The sequence below is a fragment of the Syngnathus scovelli genome, chromosome 19 (assembly GCF_024217435.2).
Source record: "Syngnathus scovelli strain Florida chromosome 19, RoL_Ssco_1.2, whole genome shotgun sequence".
Classification (NCBI taxonomy): Eukaryota; Metazoa; Chordata; class Actinopteri; order Syngnathiformes; family Syngnathidae; genus Syngnathus; species Syngnathus scovelli.
This window is the reverse complement of record NC_090865.1, coordinates 4,455,155-4,473,255: the sequence shown is the minus strand read 5'-3', so window position 1 is coordinate 4,473,255 and position 18,101 is coordinate 4,455,155. Positions and strand designations below refer to the sequence as shown.

Sequence of the window (18,101 nt, the reverse complement as noted above, 5' to 3'; positions counted from 1 at the left end):
AGCGGAGGATTCGTTCGGCTCAGCGAGCTGCGAGTCCGTCGTGACGTTTGAGTACAGTCGACGCCTGGACGAGATTTGCGTCTAGAGAGGAGAGCGTGGACTTTATTAAAAAGCCTCGTGACCTCCGCCGAGATGATCTTCATTCCCGGTATGCTAATGAACGATATGTATTAGCCGCGGTGCTCCCGAGTTCGAAACGAATCTTTTTTCTCCGGAGCGGGCACCTTGTCATTTTAATTTGTTTTAATTGCCGTGCTTGTGCCCCCGATGCAAATGGACAGCTCGATGCTAACTGTAGCCACTCCAAAAACACTTCTACGTCATCCAGTGAGACGACTACACTCGATTTGCCTGAGGGAACATGCTGGGATGTTGTGTGATGAAACGGGGAATCTTAGTTTTTATCCTGTTGGTTCTGCCTTGTTGGCACCTGCGAATGCCGAGTTACGGACTCGTCTAATTCGAAAAAGATCCGGATGATGCAATCCGAGCTCGCTCATCTTCTCATCTCTCCTGCTTAAGACGTCCAGAAGGTTAACGGTGGAGTGTTATGCGGCGGATAGCTTTGCCCTTTATAACAAAGAATCGGTGCCAATTAAAGACGATGAGTACGCCGACGGATTGACCTAAGTGTGTGTATGTCGGTCTTTTTTCTCGCCAGGCATCTCACACAAACACACGGCCTGAAAATGTCAGTTATTCATCCGGGGAGGACGCATTTATTCAAATATTTGCCCGTATTACCGCTTCCTGCTTTTCCTCCTTCTCTTGTCTCGCAAACTATTTATTTTGTGTCAGACTATATCCCCAACGTTTCACATGGCAGAGTTCGGTCGCTTTAAAAATAAAAAAAAAATGTCACAGCTGCTTTGTATTGTTTCTCAACAAAAGAAAGAAAATCACTCGGAGCGTTTTATGGAAGATTTTTTTTTTTTTTTTGCTAGTTACGGCTGCTGAGGCAATAGACCTTCATTGCTGGTGTTATTAATAACCCTTTTCATGTCGGGAGTGTGCATCGCTACTGCCTCACATCATTCCGAGCTTTACGATTGTTGTCTTCTGGATCGTTACGTCGGAAATGTACGTCATAAAGATTGATATTAGTCGCTCATCCATGACCGATTTTACGATCTTTGATTGTAACGTTGCAGTTTTCACTCATAAATATAAATATTCTTGATTCTTGTGTACATTATTTCCCTACTGTTAAACATAAATTGCAGAAAATAATTTTTGAAGCCTCCATTTTTTTTTTTTTTTTGCTTTAGCCCATTATTTCAATTCATATGGAAAAATACATCCAAGGTCACCTTAAGTGGAAATCTGGCTCACTGGATTACAGTTCCCACTGTGTGTTCAGAATCGTTTTTATAAATGCCAACAAAGTCATGCTGCTTGAATGATCCTGATATCTCTTTTTTGAAATCGTATCACGCTGCTACCTGGATGCAGACTCCAAAATAGGATTTACTCCCTGGCTTGTTTTTTTTTTAACTTTTCCAAAGTTATCGGTGACGGTGGCACAACAAAAAATGGCTTTGAGGTTTTGGGGATTTTTTTTGTTTGTTTGTTTGCTTGGGTTGAAGGCTGAAACTTGTACTTTTATGTACAAAAGTACGCTACAATTGATTTTTTTTTTCTTTTTAAGATACAAAGGACATTTTGAACCTATAGTAAGCAACGATCCAGCTTCATCCAATCCATTTTGTAACCACTTTTTTTCAGTCTTGGAACTGACTTCTTTTCTGCAGTGGAGAGTAAATTCTTGACATCATCTCGAATAAAACATAAGATGAGGACTATTCGGCTATTCTGCCCATTGCTGATATCTGCATTTTTTTTTTTTAAAGCCATGTAGCTCCCACAGGCAGGTTAGAAAGTCTACTCAACATTTTCACCTCCCCCCACTTTCCTCCTCGCAGCAAAACGACACCCGAAGACCCTTAAACAATCATGGGGGGAAAAAAAACGACCCTACAAATGAAGATTGTTATTTAAGCTTCCGGCAATGTTGTCGTGCAACAATCAGGGCGGGAACTTTCTTCTCAGAATGTGAGTGCATAGTAAATAGCGGTGTGCACAACTCGCCCTGGCACAACTCCCACGATATGAAATATTAATGAGACGCGAAGAGGAGGGGTATGAACTCGTGACCTCATACTTCATAAAGAAGCATATATGCGCTATTCGGCTTGCTGTGTTTCTAACCGATGTGGGGTGCATGTTTGCGTTATGTGAATGTAAGGATGCTGGTGGGGTGATGTTCTCATGTAAAATGCATGTCACTAAGTGCTGTCACAGGACAGGGGGGGGGGGGGGGGGGAATGTTATGCAAGGCTGAATCTCATGACATGGACCGTTCATTAAGATTAAGCCCTTCGCTGTCATTTGACTTAACTTTTCAAAAACAACGACGTGAATTTTTAAAAAAGCTGATCATGTCCGGGCTAGCTTTATTGAATAGATAAACACAAGCAGAAATTGAAAGTAAAAAGTAGGTGCGCAAAAAAGAAAAATAAATTTTTCAACAAGATGCAGCACTTTCATTTCATCATTTGAATGTCCTGAAGGCAAATTGAGAACAACGCATCAATGGGCTTCAACTAAATACTCAACCGTGATGTTTTACCTCTCGACGAACCCCCTCAATCACATTTTGCAGTTCGGATTCAACACAGATTTACTCGTTGGAAGTGCAAATGAGATTCCGGCTTTGCTGTGTCCACAAGTCAAACCTCTCAGGCAAAATAAGTAGTCTTAAAACATGCCTTGAGTTCATGAAAACGACTAGCAAGGCATCCAACAGCGCCCAATTCACATCCTCTTTTTGTAATGTGCCATTTGAAGCGCCATTGTTACTGTTTGGTAACATTTTGGTAACAACAATCGTTTTTTTTTTTCCCCACCCATTGATTCCTGTGACATTGGTGCAAACAGCCTTTCTGTAATGGAGAGAATCCTGTTTGGTAGAGAATACCTTTTCTTTTCATTGCAAGTCTTAATGCACCGAGATGGATTCCATTCGATCAGAGCGGCTCCGTAACAGCGGGGGCTTCACAGACCAAATTCTTTGCTAATCCCTGTATAGCTTGAGGGCTACAAGCGGAAGCGAGGTGGCATAGCGCACTGGTGCCACATTTTGGAAGGAGAGAAAATGAATGTGTCACTTTCCATTTCTACTTCCTGTTTTTTTTTTTTTTTTATTATTTGCGACTTTGCACTATGAACACACTTGTAACCTTTGCAGTGGAACACACAAGCAGAACATGCATATGTAATTAGTATGTAAATAATTGGTGGTCAGATTTATATGCGTAATTACGGCGTGGTGTGTATGTGACATGGCCACGTTTTTTTATGGTGTGTGCTGGTTAAAGACATGACACACACGTTCTGGCATTTACATGCTTGTAATTGTTCAAATTTTTCACGACACAGCTTAAGCCGGAGGTGGTTCATTCCGCCGAGGAAGAGAAAGAGTTGGCGTTTTTATCAAAATGAGATTTGGAAAAAAAATGTTTAAATAGTAACCATAAATGAAAAATATATTTTTTTTTTACGATGATGACTGATGAAGGAAAATGAGAAGTCTTAGAGGTTATGCGGAGGTCATCAGAGGAGTTGGCATCGTCACACAGAATAACATAATCACCTCTCTAATGAGGCGGTTGCCCCACGCTGGGGGCCAACGTAGCCCACAGCAGCCCAAAGCTAACAAATCACACACACACACGCATGCATGACGACATTTAATTAATCATAGGAATAGAAAAGGGTGAGAGGAATCCAAACTGCGACATTCTTCCTTGTCAAAAATCAAAGCCGCCGCTGTGCTTTGCACTCTGTCTCCTAATTAGTACCCAGCCAAGGCTCGCTTTCTTTTTTCCGCCTTGTGTGCTTGTAGGTGAGTTTTAACATTTACACAGCGAAAGGAAGCCTTTTGTCTTGGAAATTGGTCTATGGCAAATGAGAATCCAAAAGCACTTGGCATTTATCAAAGTGGTCAAATCTCATTGAAAAGACATATTGGGTTGGGTTTGTTCTTGTGTTTCGTGGACTAATTTTTTTTTTAAAGCAAAACAGCTCTGACAAAGAGAGCACAGTGGTTTTTACAGCCCAACTTTGATAAAAGTCAATCTTCTGTGTGTACATGCAACGAATTAACGCAATGTGATGTTTGTGAGTCTGGATGTGTTTGGTTTGCCCATTTCCTGCATTAAAGGTCACCGGAACATTTGCTATTCGGGAACAAAAAAAAGCTGGAGAAGGCACTGAGTACAAACCTCCACCAAGGCTCAACAATAATGCCAGATGATTGTACGGAAGAAAAAAATGGGTCCATTTGGGCTAAGAAAAGAAAAGCAAAAAAAAATAAGAGTTGCAAATTGGAAGTGTGCTCTTCTGCTCTAATCTTGTTGAGGTAGTGGTCAAAGTAACAATTTGAATCTGGACAAATTAGAAAAATAGTGCATATTCTGTTTAAAAAAAAAAACAACAACTAAATGTTTAAAATTTTGGTTTGGTGGAAATATAATTTATATTTGAAGCTTTTTTTTAACATAAATGTCAGTTTATTTATTTATTTAATTATTTATCTATCTGCTTTATTTATTTATTTATTGATTGATTACATTTTTTTCTCACTGTCCCACACCTTAACAAAATGCCATGTAAACATTTTTCTGCCTTCGTTCTAATCCCCACAATCCGACAAGTCTCGATGTAACTCACTTAAATCTCACCGACGTGTGACATACACGTGGAATAATTCCGCTTGTTCCCGTCAACGGATGAGCAGCTGTTTGACAGTGTCCTTTTTTTCGTTAATGTGTCCTTGAAAAGTATCAGACCGCAAAAGATGCAAGTTTCTTTTCCACGGTTGAATTTCAAGCTTTTCAATATTGAACTCTATTGCATTAAACCAAGGGAGGGGGGGGAGTCGAAAATGTCTGAATCTCTCCGGTGAAATAAATCCACATTTCACTCACTGTGTCACCTTCAAATCAAGTGGCTTGTGCACTAAAAATAGTAATAAAAAAAAAACTCCAAATAAGTTAAAAGGCATCTGAATGCTTCTTACTGGTGCAAATCAGGCGGCAATTAAGGTCCCATTTGTTCTCTTTTAAACACGCACTGCAAATTATTTTCAAAAGGGACTTTGTGGGGGAGAAAATGTGAACGCGCTTGAGTGACGGTGAATATTGCAGGTGCAAACACAGTCGAGTGGTAAAAAATGAAATCATGAAGGCTGACTCACTTAAATGAGCAACAGCAAGGGACAATTTGATATTTATTTCTAGCCCCGGCCTTTCTCCAGCGTGACAGAATTAGCGAGAGGTACTTTAGAAAGGATCTTTTGAAATAAGCACAGATTTTTTTTTAGACTGCTGTTCTGGAACAAAATGTTTTGACGTAACTATTAGAATAAGTCTTCTTAATACAAACCAATGAGTGGTTAGCTGGAACACGTAAGAGGGAGCATAGAACTCCCATTCTGACCTCTGTGAACCTCAGAGGTAATTTTAAGATTCCGTTTATTATCCTCAAATGTCTAAAAGGTCAAGCGACCTTGACCGCAAGCCGATGACGTGGTCTTGGATGACGCCTTAACCTTCGCTGGTGCCAATGATCTGCCACTAATGGACATCCTCTTCATTACCTTGAGACAGTCTATCCGGAATGATCTCATTGTTTGAACCCGAAACACAATTACACACACACATGCACACGCAGGGTTAAAAAGAGGATGCATCATCCCGTTTTGTAATCAGTGCTCAGCCAGTATGTTTGTCTAATGATCTGTAATGCATTAGCAAGCAAGGGATTTGGTTTCAGGGGTGAAAGGATCCAGGCATTAAATTACATTCTGGGGATCACACCAGTACGAAGTTTTGAGCGATTTCTGACACCCACACACGCATGAATCTTTCACAGGTCACACTGCGAGTAATGACAACGCGGATGATTATACGCAACGTGCTCTAGGCGAATCAGTGTGACTTCTGGATTTAACAGCGGTGGCGGACTGAATTCATCATCAGTTTCGTCGTTCTTCAAGTCACCCGCTTGTTAATGGCGACTGACATGGGGCAACATTTTACGCTGTGTGAACTTGTCATGTTGTGGCCTTGTGGGGACACCAATATGTAAAGCGGTCGGTATAATTGCTGGAAAATGCAGATTTGATGAACGAAAGTAGAGAAGATAGTTGACTGCATCCAATACAGATTTAATAGAATACCTCATTACAGAGATAAACCGCGTTAAAAACTATATAAATATTTTTCAAGTCAAAATGGAAAAACAAAACTGTGAATTCTGCCTAGCAACAGATCTTGACTGGTGATGCTATGGACATGCTATTTTTCTCCTGTCAGGTTGTTTGACCCTGGCTACCGTGTTTTCCGGACTATAAGGCGCATCTAAAAACCTAAAATTTTCTCAAAAGCCGACATTGCGCCTTGTAGTCCGGTGCGCCTTATATATGGACTAAATTCCTAAATTTAAACTGGCCCGAGTCATTGTGTCATGAAATCAATAATAAGTAGCCCGCTGAAGACTATGAATCATGAATCAAAAAGACTATGGATCATTATTTTGTGATTATAAAGTAATTTGTTGCGTCTGAAGTTGAAATAAAAAAGATAAAATGGAGAATGATTTGATTTGGATTAAAAATCTGACATGATGCATTCATGGTGCGCCTTATAGTCCAGTGCGCCTTATATAAGGACAAAGTTTAAAAATGGGCCATTCATTGAAGGTGCGCCTTATAGTCCGGTGCGCCTTATAGTCCGGAAAATACGGTACATAACCTTGTGATGAAGAAAGAAGGAAGAAGAGTTTTATTTGGCTCTCCTTTTTCTTCTCTAAGGGATATCTATGACTTATGCATGCAGTCCAGTGGCACCTCCTCCTGCAGGCATGCCGTTAGCTAGTACAGTCACTTGATTTGTTTACAGTCAGAACACATAGCTAGTACAGTCACTTGATTTGTTTACAGTCAGAACCCATCAGGATAAGAGATTTTTTTTTTAACTAGGTCATGTTAAGGCCAACAGTTGAACATGGAATATCACACACTGAAGGCTGACTCAAAATATTTGTTTTGTGCTAAACAAACACAGCGAACAAGTGCTCCCTGGATGAATAGTCCCTGATCTTAAGATGAGGCACTCATTGTAGGTCAACATGCCAGAATGCAGATGCACCATAAAGAGGCTTAGCAAAATTAATTAAGGTGTCAATGCAAAGTAGGTGACACCAGTGGCATAATAATGCTTTGCTTTAGAACGCTCAGTTGCTAAATTGAGTTTTAATATCACGCCACATGGAAACTCTCAATATATTTTTACGCGATATTAATTTACCGTATTTTCCGGACTATAAGGCGCACCTAAAAACCTAAAATTTTCTCAAAAACCGACAGCGCGCCTTATAGTCCGGTGTGCCTTACATAAGGACAAAGTTTTAAAATGGGCCATTCATTGAAGGTGCGCCTTATAGTCCAGAAAATACACTAGTAGGGTTTTAAAAAAATGCACAAAAAGTGCTTAATTCAAAAACATTTTTTTTTCTCATGTGTTTGAAAATAATAAACATCTCCAAGAAGGACATAGAGGGATTTAATTCTAATTTGAGGTTGACTTGACAGAGAATATTTGGGAGTGAGGGAAGAAAATCTTCAAAGACATGACTAATGTGCACACAGGCTACAAGTGAAGCAACTCCACCCTGTGTGATAACACATTAATGCGATTAAAATCCCTCTGTACTAGCTTTGATTGATCGGACGTGCAAGTGTTCGCGAGAGCTTCAGCCATTTTTTCTTTTTTTAGCTAAAATAAATCTTCTGAAGCCAGATGAATGCTACCTGACTGCAGTGGTTAGATCAAATCAAACCGGTTCTCTGCTGGGCCTGGTATGATCTGGACAGACTGCTCAGCCCTGTGGGGAATCCTTGGCGCATGTCTGGCCCTAATTAATGCCCCTTCGCTGCAGCGTCTTGTTGGAGTAGGAAATAGAGAGTGAGTCAGTAGAGAAAGAGCCCATTAAATATTGATTTTATTTGTATAAATACCCGCAGCTTTAAGCCCTGCGTGACCCTTCTTGCTGCCTTTGCATCCTTCTGGCTGAAGCAGAGAAAATTGTGTGGATCTCCCGCAATGCGACATCATGCTGACCCCCCCCTCCTCCTCCTCCTCTTCCTCAGTCAAACCATCACAAAGGCCAATAGTTGTGTAATTCATACCAATTATTGCCCCATCAGCTAAACGTTGATTGTCCGGGAAGGTACGAGAAGAATAGCTTGGCGCAAGAGGCGAAGTACTGTAGTCTTACTCGGTGATACTCTGGACATGATGACCAACAGACAGAAAAATAGAGAAGATAATTACTTTCGGCTCTCTATTTCTCTCCACACTTGGCTGTCTCTTCTTCACCTTGGCTGCAGTCCCGTTTAAGCCGTCAGTCATTTTAGCAAATGCCTAAGTCCATGCGAGTTGGCCCTGATGAACTGCACTCATCATGCAGAAGATAACCAAGGATCTATTTACTCCACAATTATATAAAGTTGTGGTGTATTAAGTTGTGTTGTATGACTGGGAATACCGTGCATTTTGTAGGGTGCAAGGATTTGCGCCTCCACGTTTATAAACGTTGATCTTTTTAATTCATTTATAACTATGCACCTTCCCCAATGCCTTTGTAATGCAAATGTTTCAGTCTGCAAGGGCAAACGTGACAGGATTAAAAACCAATTTTGAATAACATACGCCGTCGATTGTCATGGAAACGCCACGGCATGATATTCAGAATTTTTTTTGGGGTGATATCAAATATATATATATATGCAACAAGATGATTTGTGTGCTAGCCAAGCTGATCAGTGTCCATTCGGTGGGCTATGTCACAGTTGACCTATATTAGATGAAAGCAGCTGGATCAGTGGCCTGCAGGGACCGCAAAGAAGTTGTGTTCTAATTATCTCTGCAGCTAGCTAGCAACACATCACTCAATCTCTCACATGGCTACACACACAAACTCCGGCGAATCAATGGAAAGCATCTGCCGCGGTCCCGCACGGCCGACATGACGCCTATCAAAGCCCATTTCAATATCACACAGTCAACCTTTTGACCTCACCGGGGTGCTGCGTTGACTTTGATTCTTCCCGATGCAAGCTAACCACAAGGAGATCACTGATAATTCATTGGGAATTGAGCCATCTTTTTGAACCGGTTATAGTGTGTGTGTATATGGGCCCTTGTTGCCATGGAGATGCAAGCCCTCACTTCCAAAGGGCGTGTGTCAGAAGCAGAGAGATGAAAAAAAAAAAGCCCAGAGAACTCAAGGCGGCTGCTTATACCAAAAGACAGCTACAGTATCTCACAAAAGTGCGCACCCCCCTCCTTACCTTTCATTTGAAACACCCCATGATTATTATGAAAGAATGTTCGCACCATCATTTGCTCTGATCATCCATTCTTTTTATGACTCCTGGAATGTGCTACAAGTGAAGCCAAGGCAGACAAGGAAAAGGGGGCGGAGCCTTTTCAGGTATCACCAGGGACCCATTTACAGGTCAGACTACAAGGGGAAGTGTGCATTTACCATTACAGCGAGCGAGAGATGCTCTGCCGGCACGTATCGGCTTATGTGTAGCTTCTCTGAACTGTCTTTTTTTTTCCCCCCCTCTCTCTTTTTTTACAGCAGTGGGACTGTGAGTGAATCATAAAGCTGGCTGATCCTTCCCCCCCAAAAACATGGAGCGCCATTTCTCGATGAGATTGTGGTAAGTAGCCTATATGCACACGCACATCGGCGTTCAAGTGTCATTCCCGCTGCTTGTCGTCACCTAGCACATATAAATCCCTCTTCTGCCTACCGCGTCCTTGAAATTCATCCCCTGGAGGAGTGCGCGAGCGAGCCCGATGGGACCTCTCAAGGATTAACCCGCCGTGAGTGAAGTAGCTCGAAGAAAGTGCACGAAAAATTCACGCTGCTCAGCTTTTAGCGTCTTAGGTGTGAAGCAGAGTTGTTACCCTCTTGCCGTTTTCTGCTCTACAACTGACCGTATGTCGGTTTCTCCGGGTCAGCGGTCACGTAAGCGTTATTCTTGAACGGCCACAGTTGATGGAGAATAGAGAGAAGCATGTCTGACAAGTTGGAGCTGGCACGATAGTAAATTGAAAAATAGCAGGCGGGGCCGACTGGCCCGAGGTTGTACCGCTATTCTTAGCCATAAGTCTACTCCGTTTTTTTTTTTTTTTTTCCCCCTACCCATCACTGCTCCAGAGCCTCACAACATGGAAATCTGGTGCCTGGAAGCACAATGCATCCATCAGCTCGTGTGTAATATAATTCTTTCATTCGGGTTCACCACTGATTCAATCGTACAACCTTTATTTTCATCGTGGATTATATTTGGAAATTTACTGGACGCGAATACAGCGATGATTTCAATTTTTGTGTTGCCATGTCAATCTATTCTACCCAAGGCCTTCAGAATTCGTAGTGGAGGTTAATATTAGCAATGGGACAGTTTCTTTGAAAAATCGGATTTTGATGACGTCAGCATTTTTGCAACCTCTGACAGGCTTGGACAGGGCTAAACTTCAGTTTCTGGGATTTTTTTTACTTTTTTATTTGCTCTACCATCTGTTATTTGAATGATCTTACAATAACTAAAAACGAGACGGTGACTTTAATGTAAGAAGCATCAGTGTTTTTTTTTTTTTTACCTGATTTCTGGGAGGAATTTGAACTATGCATTAGAAGCATCTCATTGGGGGGCACATTAATATGTTGATTATTAAAGACAACAATTTTGATGAAGTCAGCCTGCAGGAATAAAACTTATCAGTTGTGTTTTCTCCTTTGTTCAGTGCGGCTTATCAGTTGTAGATAAGAGAATTGGTCTGGAAATTGTTTTCTCTGCTACCGCCATCCTCCATGTGTTTATTTTCAACTCCACATAGTGTCAATTCTGTTTAAATTTAAAATAATGTTTAGGTTCAAGTCGGGGTTTTTTTAAGGGTGAAAATGCGCCGCATTCACTTTCGGGCTACTTATATAAACAATAAATCTATCCTTGTCAAAAGCTGTGGTGCTTTTTTTTTTTTTGCACTGCGGCAGATACAGTAAAGAGATAGCAAAAAGGCCAGTGTGATAAATGTGTTTGGGATTCTCAAAACCCTCTTCTGATATTACATTTTTGCGATGTGGCTGCAAAAACTTTGTAAACAGAAATGGTTTGCACCTCCACTGGAAAACGTTTTAAAGGCTTCCCTTGTTCGCTCGCCACTTTCTACCAATGTTTGTCCAAACATTCAGCACTGTCAAAGACAGAACGTATTGATTTTTTGTTTGGAAGTGAGAGAGGAGACACAGTCCAGGCGGAGTAGAAAACGGCAAAAAAACGTACTCTCCAGGAGACATCGAAGAATCAATGTCTTGCTCAAGGGTACTTTAGTTGAGAGGATCCATCCTAACCTCCTCGCAGTTAGGAGTAGCCAAATGAAAAATAACGACTCATCACAATATAAAATCCGCTCTTCGGCTTTGCAATCAAAACTAATTTTCTGTAAACACCAGTCATACTTCTCTCCGCTTGTCCATCTTTTCGGTGTAATTCATTCTCACGGCCCTCTCTTGCGACGTTACGATGATTTATGGATATGTTTTATCGGCGTCGAAGCGAGCGCTCGTCTTTTCTGAACTACTCCGGTCTCGCGGCATCGAGCGGGCGCGTAACAAAACGATGGGCGGGCGGGCGGGGGGGGTTGGTTTGATCGTCTCGGCCTTCATGTGCTTTAATCAAAGCCATCCATCACGTGCGGATAATTAGACAGCGGCATAGATCTCTCGGCCACGTCCCATCACTTACATGTGCGCACCTGCATGAGCACTTACTATCCTTTCTGTACAGATGGAGACAGAGAAGCAATCAAAAAAGACAAGTCACAGCTTCCATTCAGTCGCCATAGTGACACCATCCAGTTATAGCCGGTCGGTCACTCCGGCCAATTAAGCGGCGGATTAACAATGCTGATCTGAGAGCTTTGCTTACTTAAAATCACTGCGGCAAATAGCAAATATAAGCCGAGCCTTATTAGAGATGCCTCGTTCCCCCTGGTTTATTTGCTTCGTTTTTTTTTTTTAATTTATACTCTCAAATCACCTTTCCCTATTGAATTGAATGGAAATGCCACAAATCCAACCTTTCTCAATGCCTTTACAGGTTTTATTTTGCTCTTGAATTGGATATTAGTACGATGTGAGATGTGTGTGTACACTACAAGTTGATGCTGACTAAGACCGCTTGTCCTTTTTCCCCTCACACACTCTTTGATTGATCACGAGCCAGCAGCGAGGACGCGGCATGACTCTGTTCCAGGGAAGGTGAAAACTCCCTCCACTTTGTTTTCACCCCCCCACCATCTTTGATTTGTCATTCCCGCAACACCATTTCGCGCACAATCACACGCAACGGGCGCCAGGAAAAAAGAAAATCACATCCCACCCTCTCGATGTGTCGTAATCGCCTTATCGCTTTTTCCGCTCGCAGTTCTCCTGGCCGCGTTTCATTCCCGCTTGTGACTCCGTCGGTGCAGGTAATGAGACGGCTTGAGTCTAATACACATGGCCTCGGAACAAAAAGATGGTGAAATACAAAAGGTGTTGTTGTGAAACTTGAAAGGTGGGGGAAGACGGACTGTGTGCGTGTGTGTGCATGCTGCTTACGGGATCATGTTCATTTGACAGTGTGTGTGCATGTGCGTGTGTGTGTGTGCTCTGCGTCCAGGGGGAATTGAGGGCAGTTGGAAATTGTGCTAGCCTCTTGCTCCCTGCCATTCACAGCTGAAATAACATGTCCTTGACACACGACCACACAAAAATCTTGATGGAGGGAATTTTTAACATCCAAAGTGTGTTCGCCAAACTCTTCAATCTCCTAATAGAACAAATATGATTTCATTGCCTGGATATTTCTACCCGCTATCAACATATAATTGTATTTTTTAGTAAGGAATATTTACCGTATTTTCCGGACTATAAGGCGCACCTAGAAACCTAAAATTTTCTCAAAAGACGACAGTGCGCCTTATAGTCCGGTGCGCCTTATATATGGACCAAATTCCTAAATTTCAACTGGCCCGAAGCATTGTGTCATGAAATCAATCATAAGTGGCCCGCTGAAGACTATGAATCATGAATCCAAAAGACTATGGATCATTATTTTGTGATTATAAAGTAATTTGTTGCGTCTGAAGTTGAAATAAAAAAGATAAAATGGAGAATGATTCGATTTGGACTAAAAATCTGACATGATGCATTCATGGCGCGCCTTATAGTCCGGTGTGCCTTATATAAGGACAAAGTTTTAAAATGGGCCATTCATTGAAGGTACACCTTATAGTTCGGTGCACCTTATTGTCCGGAAAATACGGTAATCATATTAAAACTAAGTAGCGGGAAACAATACATATTCAAGCGTGGTAGTGATTTGAGAGTACGAGCAGTGATGTCAGCAAACCTCTAGAGACACTGAGCATGAATACACACTCAGGCGATCAATTATTAATGATGTTTTCTCACTGGGAAATAACACACTGGCTCACCGAATGACATAGTAGCTGTGACTGTGATGTAATGGCCAGGCACTATATGAATGGGCCTAAAGACATATTGATGGTATGGTTGCCATGGTGAGCATGACGTGGAAAGCAGAATAATGCAAAGCATCTTTCCCTGGGTTAAAAGTAGTCAATTTTAATATTTTCTAGGAGTGTGCAACTGCCTGACAGAAATGTGATGTTTTTTTGGGGGGGTGGTGAAGAAAAGATCATTTTGTCATATCGCAACTAACACATCATCCAGTGAGCAATATTGCAAGAATTATCATACAAATTAGTTTCTCTGGAGATGAGGCTTCAAGCTTCTTGAATTGTCACTGTTGCTGATAGCAACTAAGAAGCTTTCACACACATAGCTTAGCCCCTCTGCCCTCTTGTTTTTAACGGCGCCACATATTAGTGCCAATACAAAATAAATCGCTCAAGTTAGACTTGCTTATCAATCGTATCTCAATGCAGTTTTTCAAAAAATGTAAAACCAAAACACTACCAATTAAAAAGTATATTTTTAAATAATATTTTTAATATACGTATATAATAATACATATATATTATATATTTATATTATATATTTATATTATATATATTTATAATATATTATATACATAATGCATTTTTATATAATTATAAAATAAGAATTATATATATATATAATTTAGATATATATATGTAATTGTTTATATATTGTTTTTTATTTATATTTATTTATATGTAAACATATATATGTTTTTAAAATCTTATTTAAAAAAATAGATATAGTTTTATATATTTTTAAAAATATATTTTTTTAAAATAAGATTTAAAAAAACTGAAATAATTTCAAAGTTAGCTGCCTTCCTTCAATGTCACCCCTGTTCTCACGTATTTTACATTTTCCCCCTCCTTTTCACTCGCAAACTTCTCTTCATATCCTCATTCCACCCCTCTTCAGTTCTTATCTCCATTCCCCCGACTGTTCTGAGACACTCCAAAGCTCTTCTTCCCTCATTAACTCTCTTTCATGTGGCTGCAGTTGACAATAACTGGTTTGGAGACAGTAGACAATGGGATCAATGGGATACAAGGATTATCCCTGGCTCATACCCGACGTTGCCGCCACACCCGCTCTGCATTCCGCCCGCCATTTCTTGTCCCCGTCGCTCCCTCCGAGGGTTAGCGTTTGTCCTTTCTTTCCCCAATCTTTTTGTTTCATAATTAATTCCGGGTTCTTATTTTAACCTCCATTATTCATTAACTTCCACTTGAGACTCGCGAAAAATCCTTTCTCACGGAGCTAAGAGACGACTTGTGAATACGGTAATCCTATCAGGATGGCGTACCTGGTTCTGCAAAGTGGCGGTGACGTTTGATTAAAGGGCTTGACAAATGTGATGTCAGCTCTTGAGGAAATCAAACTGTGAAGTGCTCAAAGACGAACGCAGTAGACGGACGATGAGGATATGGACAAGCCTTTTATTTCCCTTGAGAAAAGTAATTTATTCCATTCTTTAAAATGCATCCTCACTTAAATTTGTTCCTTCTTTATCCACCAAAAATCTCCTTGATGGAGGCGACAAGCAAGCAAAACTTCCAGTCACCCAATTTCACCTCATATAGAAAACCACGGATATATTTTTTCTTCCCCTCACTGTTATCCAATCTCCTTGTTTTCCCCTCATCGGTTTCGCCATCTGCTTTCCGCTCATTTCATTTTTGTCCCCAAGTCAGTCCCTTCGCAGTTCCGGCTCAGCCTGCCCTTTCTCTGTCGTCTCATCCCTCCAGATAGGACTCTCGGGTTTCGGTTCCAGCACTGTAATTCACTACCAAGTTCACGTCGAGGGAAGGAAACTGTGTGTCGATACAGTTCGAGGGTCATCTGATAAATTGTTCACTGGATCTTTTCATCCAAAAACAAACCTCGGACCATTCCCACATTTTTCCATCACATCCACCTGATCCTCCCTATCAAAGTCCCCAAGCATCCTTCTCCCCACAGTATGAATAATAGAAGCATCCCATATGTGGTCGCCTGGAAAACTAGAGCACCAACTGTGGGCCCGAGGAAGATCTCGGTAGGACGAGGGCTGCCCCAGGGGCCTCCGGGTCGTCGTGGGCACGGGCTATGCAGACTACGGCGTGGCAGAGCGTCAGAATATTCATTATATATTTTCCATTCTGTCTGTTTATAAGATGTTCCGATGATCCAGCCATTTATTTTTCAAACTGCTTGGAGCTGGAGTCAATCCCATCTGACTTGGAGTGAATGAACTGGACAACCATTCGCAATTTATTTTCCTCTTGCAATTAAAAGCCATCGTTCTGTCGAGTATTAAAATCTGCCCTGATTTATTATATGCCTAATTTGGCATTAATGTTTATTCTATTATTCACTGGGGCAAGTAGTAGCATGTGTATTTCAAAATCAAAAGAGATTGTGACATAATTCTATTCTTCAAATGTAGCACTCTGAATTAATGGAGATGTCTGAGCAAGGTTTGCCTGCCTCTTCGAATCATCCTAGTGTGCTGCGATCATAAAAAATGCAGAATACATCAAATAAATGCTTCTCGAACCGCTCCTGGAACAATAGAAAGGAGGGGAAACAGTGGTTGCTAGGCTAGTGAGTCCATTTTAATCATTCAGATCTCAGCTACATGTATCAATAATGATCACGTGAAGGTTTCCAATTAAGTAAGCTTCTCAAAGTCAGTCAATCTCTTCTTTGGCTTTCTTTTCTATTGATTTCAAAGTCTATGATTTCTTTGCCGTCCGTTATCCGACGTGCCAGGATACCGTGACGGTGCCGGACCTTTCCCTTCGTTAACGCCAAGGTTGCAGGCGAGCTGTTTTGTTTGTAGAGATGTGCTCGGCAATTCAATTTCACAGCTTCATCTCACAAGAGAGCCCGGATGGGCAACCGGATCGAGCTGGACAGTAATTGAAAGGCACTGAGGCTCATCCGGTCTCTTCTCTTTGTGTGCTTCTCGTAGTCATAGGAGCATTTCTGTTGGCACTCTAATTATTGTTGTTAAACGCTACCATTGGTCACCTATTGTTAGCCGGGGAATATGCCTGCCAGAAAATTTACTTCGCCTGGATTTGCCATCGTTGTTTTTAGGTCAAACCGTTTTGGTTTGCCCAAGGTAAAACGGTTGGGGAAAAAAAAACGGGCAGTATCTGTATTTCTCGATATGAGTGGTGAGCTCGCTTTAGTTTGGCGGCATTACCATTAATTTCATCTTTCATCTATTAATTGTAACTAGGTCTGAATGAGTGTTTTGACAGTGACGGCAACATGAGTGGGATTCCTCTCTGCATTATTCCGAGGGAATTATAGATTATGCGCCATCTGCGGCCATACCCCGGCGGACCTGTCAAAATTGATCCACAACCCTTGACCTTTTCCGTACCAGCAGCGTTTTCCAGCCATTCTGTCATATTTGCGTGCCAATGTGTTGCTTTGGATAAACAGACTTTCGACTTTCCCTGGTCTCATGCCAGATTACCTCGTCATCATACGAGAGAGTCGAAGGTCTCTGTCGAAACAGCTAATTCTCACCGTAAAGACCGATGAGAACGCCTCTCGGATTTGCAAGTTCCGTCAGAAGTGCATCTGAGTAAACTATCTCCACCTCCTCCATAATCACCTTCGGTTATCACGTTGAATCACCGTTTTACTGTCTTGCCACAGCTGGCTGAAAAGATACGGCCGTTAAAGGTTAGCGTCGATACGATGAGCCCAAATGGTTCCGCTTTAACGGCGCCCTTGGAGTCGATTGAGGTCGCACGCTCACAGATGCTTACGTTCATATTGCGATTGTCGAGTAAAAAAAAAAAACGATATTAAGACCAATGTAAGTGCTCGCTGTACAAGGTCAGGCGGCAATTTGAACCGATTGTAGTTAATTAGATGATGAGAAGTGTGTCATGACAAGCTGCTTAGTCTGATTAGAGAGATCAGCTTCCTATGACAAGCAGAACTTAGCGAGGCTTGCCAAGCTTTTTCACGATGTGAACATTCCAAGCCGGTTTCTTTCTGATATCACAAAAACGCTGAAGTGTGGTGAAAAGACTTATTCCACAAACCTTCCCGAAGATGAGTCACCGTGTCTTCCAGATCTATTGTTTCTCAAGACGTATTTGATTATAGCACCACTTAAGGCAACCAACAGTGAAATTAAGGGAAATTCAGCATGCCATGACCTCATTGATGCAAATTGCCATGAGCTGCTACTGCACAATATTTGCATATTCCAGTTTCACATTAATTATTGACAGGAATACTGTAAAGTGCAGAGCTGCAAAAGAGATTTTTTTTTTTTTTTCGAATAGAAGCAGTCCGCACATTTTACAACACCAGAGCCATTGTGATGTTTGTAAAACTGCAAGCCGGATGTTTCCAGTTTGTTGACAAAGATTGGCCCATTGAATTGGGATGTGAATCCTTCAGTCCATTTTGTTCATCTTACATAAGCCTGCTTGCCC

The 18,101-nt window shown here is 41.4% G+C and overlaps 2 protein-coding genes across 6 annotated transcripts in view; one reads left to right on the top strand and one right to left on the bottom strand.

Annotated features, from left to right (window-relative positions):
* Window positions 1-18,101, bottom strand: part of LOC125987233 (tissue alpha-L-fucosidase) — a 57,411-nt gene that overhangs the window by 18,276 nt on the left and 21,034 nt on the right. The gene's annotated exons all lie outside the window — the stretch shown is intronic.
* The window catches only part of dlgap3 (discs, large (Drosophila) homolog-associated protein 3), a 53,152-nt gene that overhangs the window by 16,607 nt on the left and 18,444 nt on the right, over window positions 1-18,101 (top strand). For all 3 annotated transcript variants that reach the window (XM_049751401.2, XM_049751399.2, XM_068648899.1), the window contains exon 2: window positions 9,712-9,793. The gene's annotated coding sequence lies outside the window, so the exon portion shown is untranslated. The remainder of the gene's footprint in view (window positions 1-9,711; window positions 9,794-18,101) is intronic.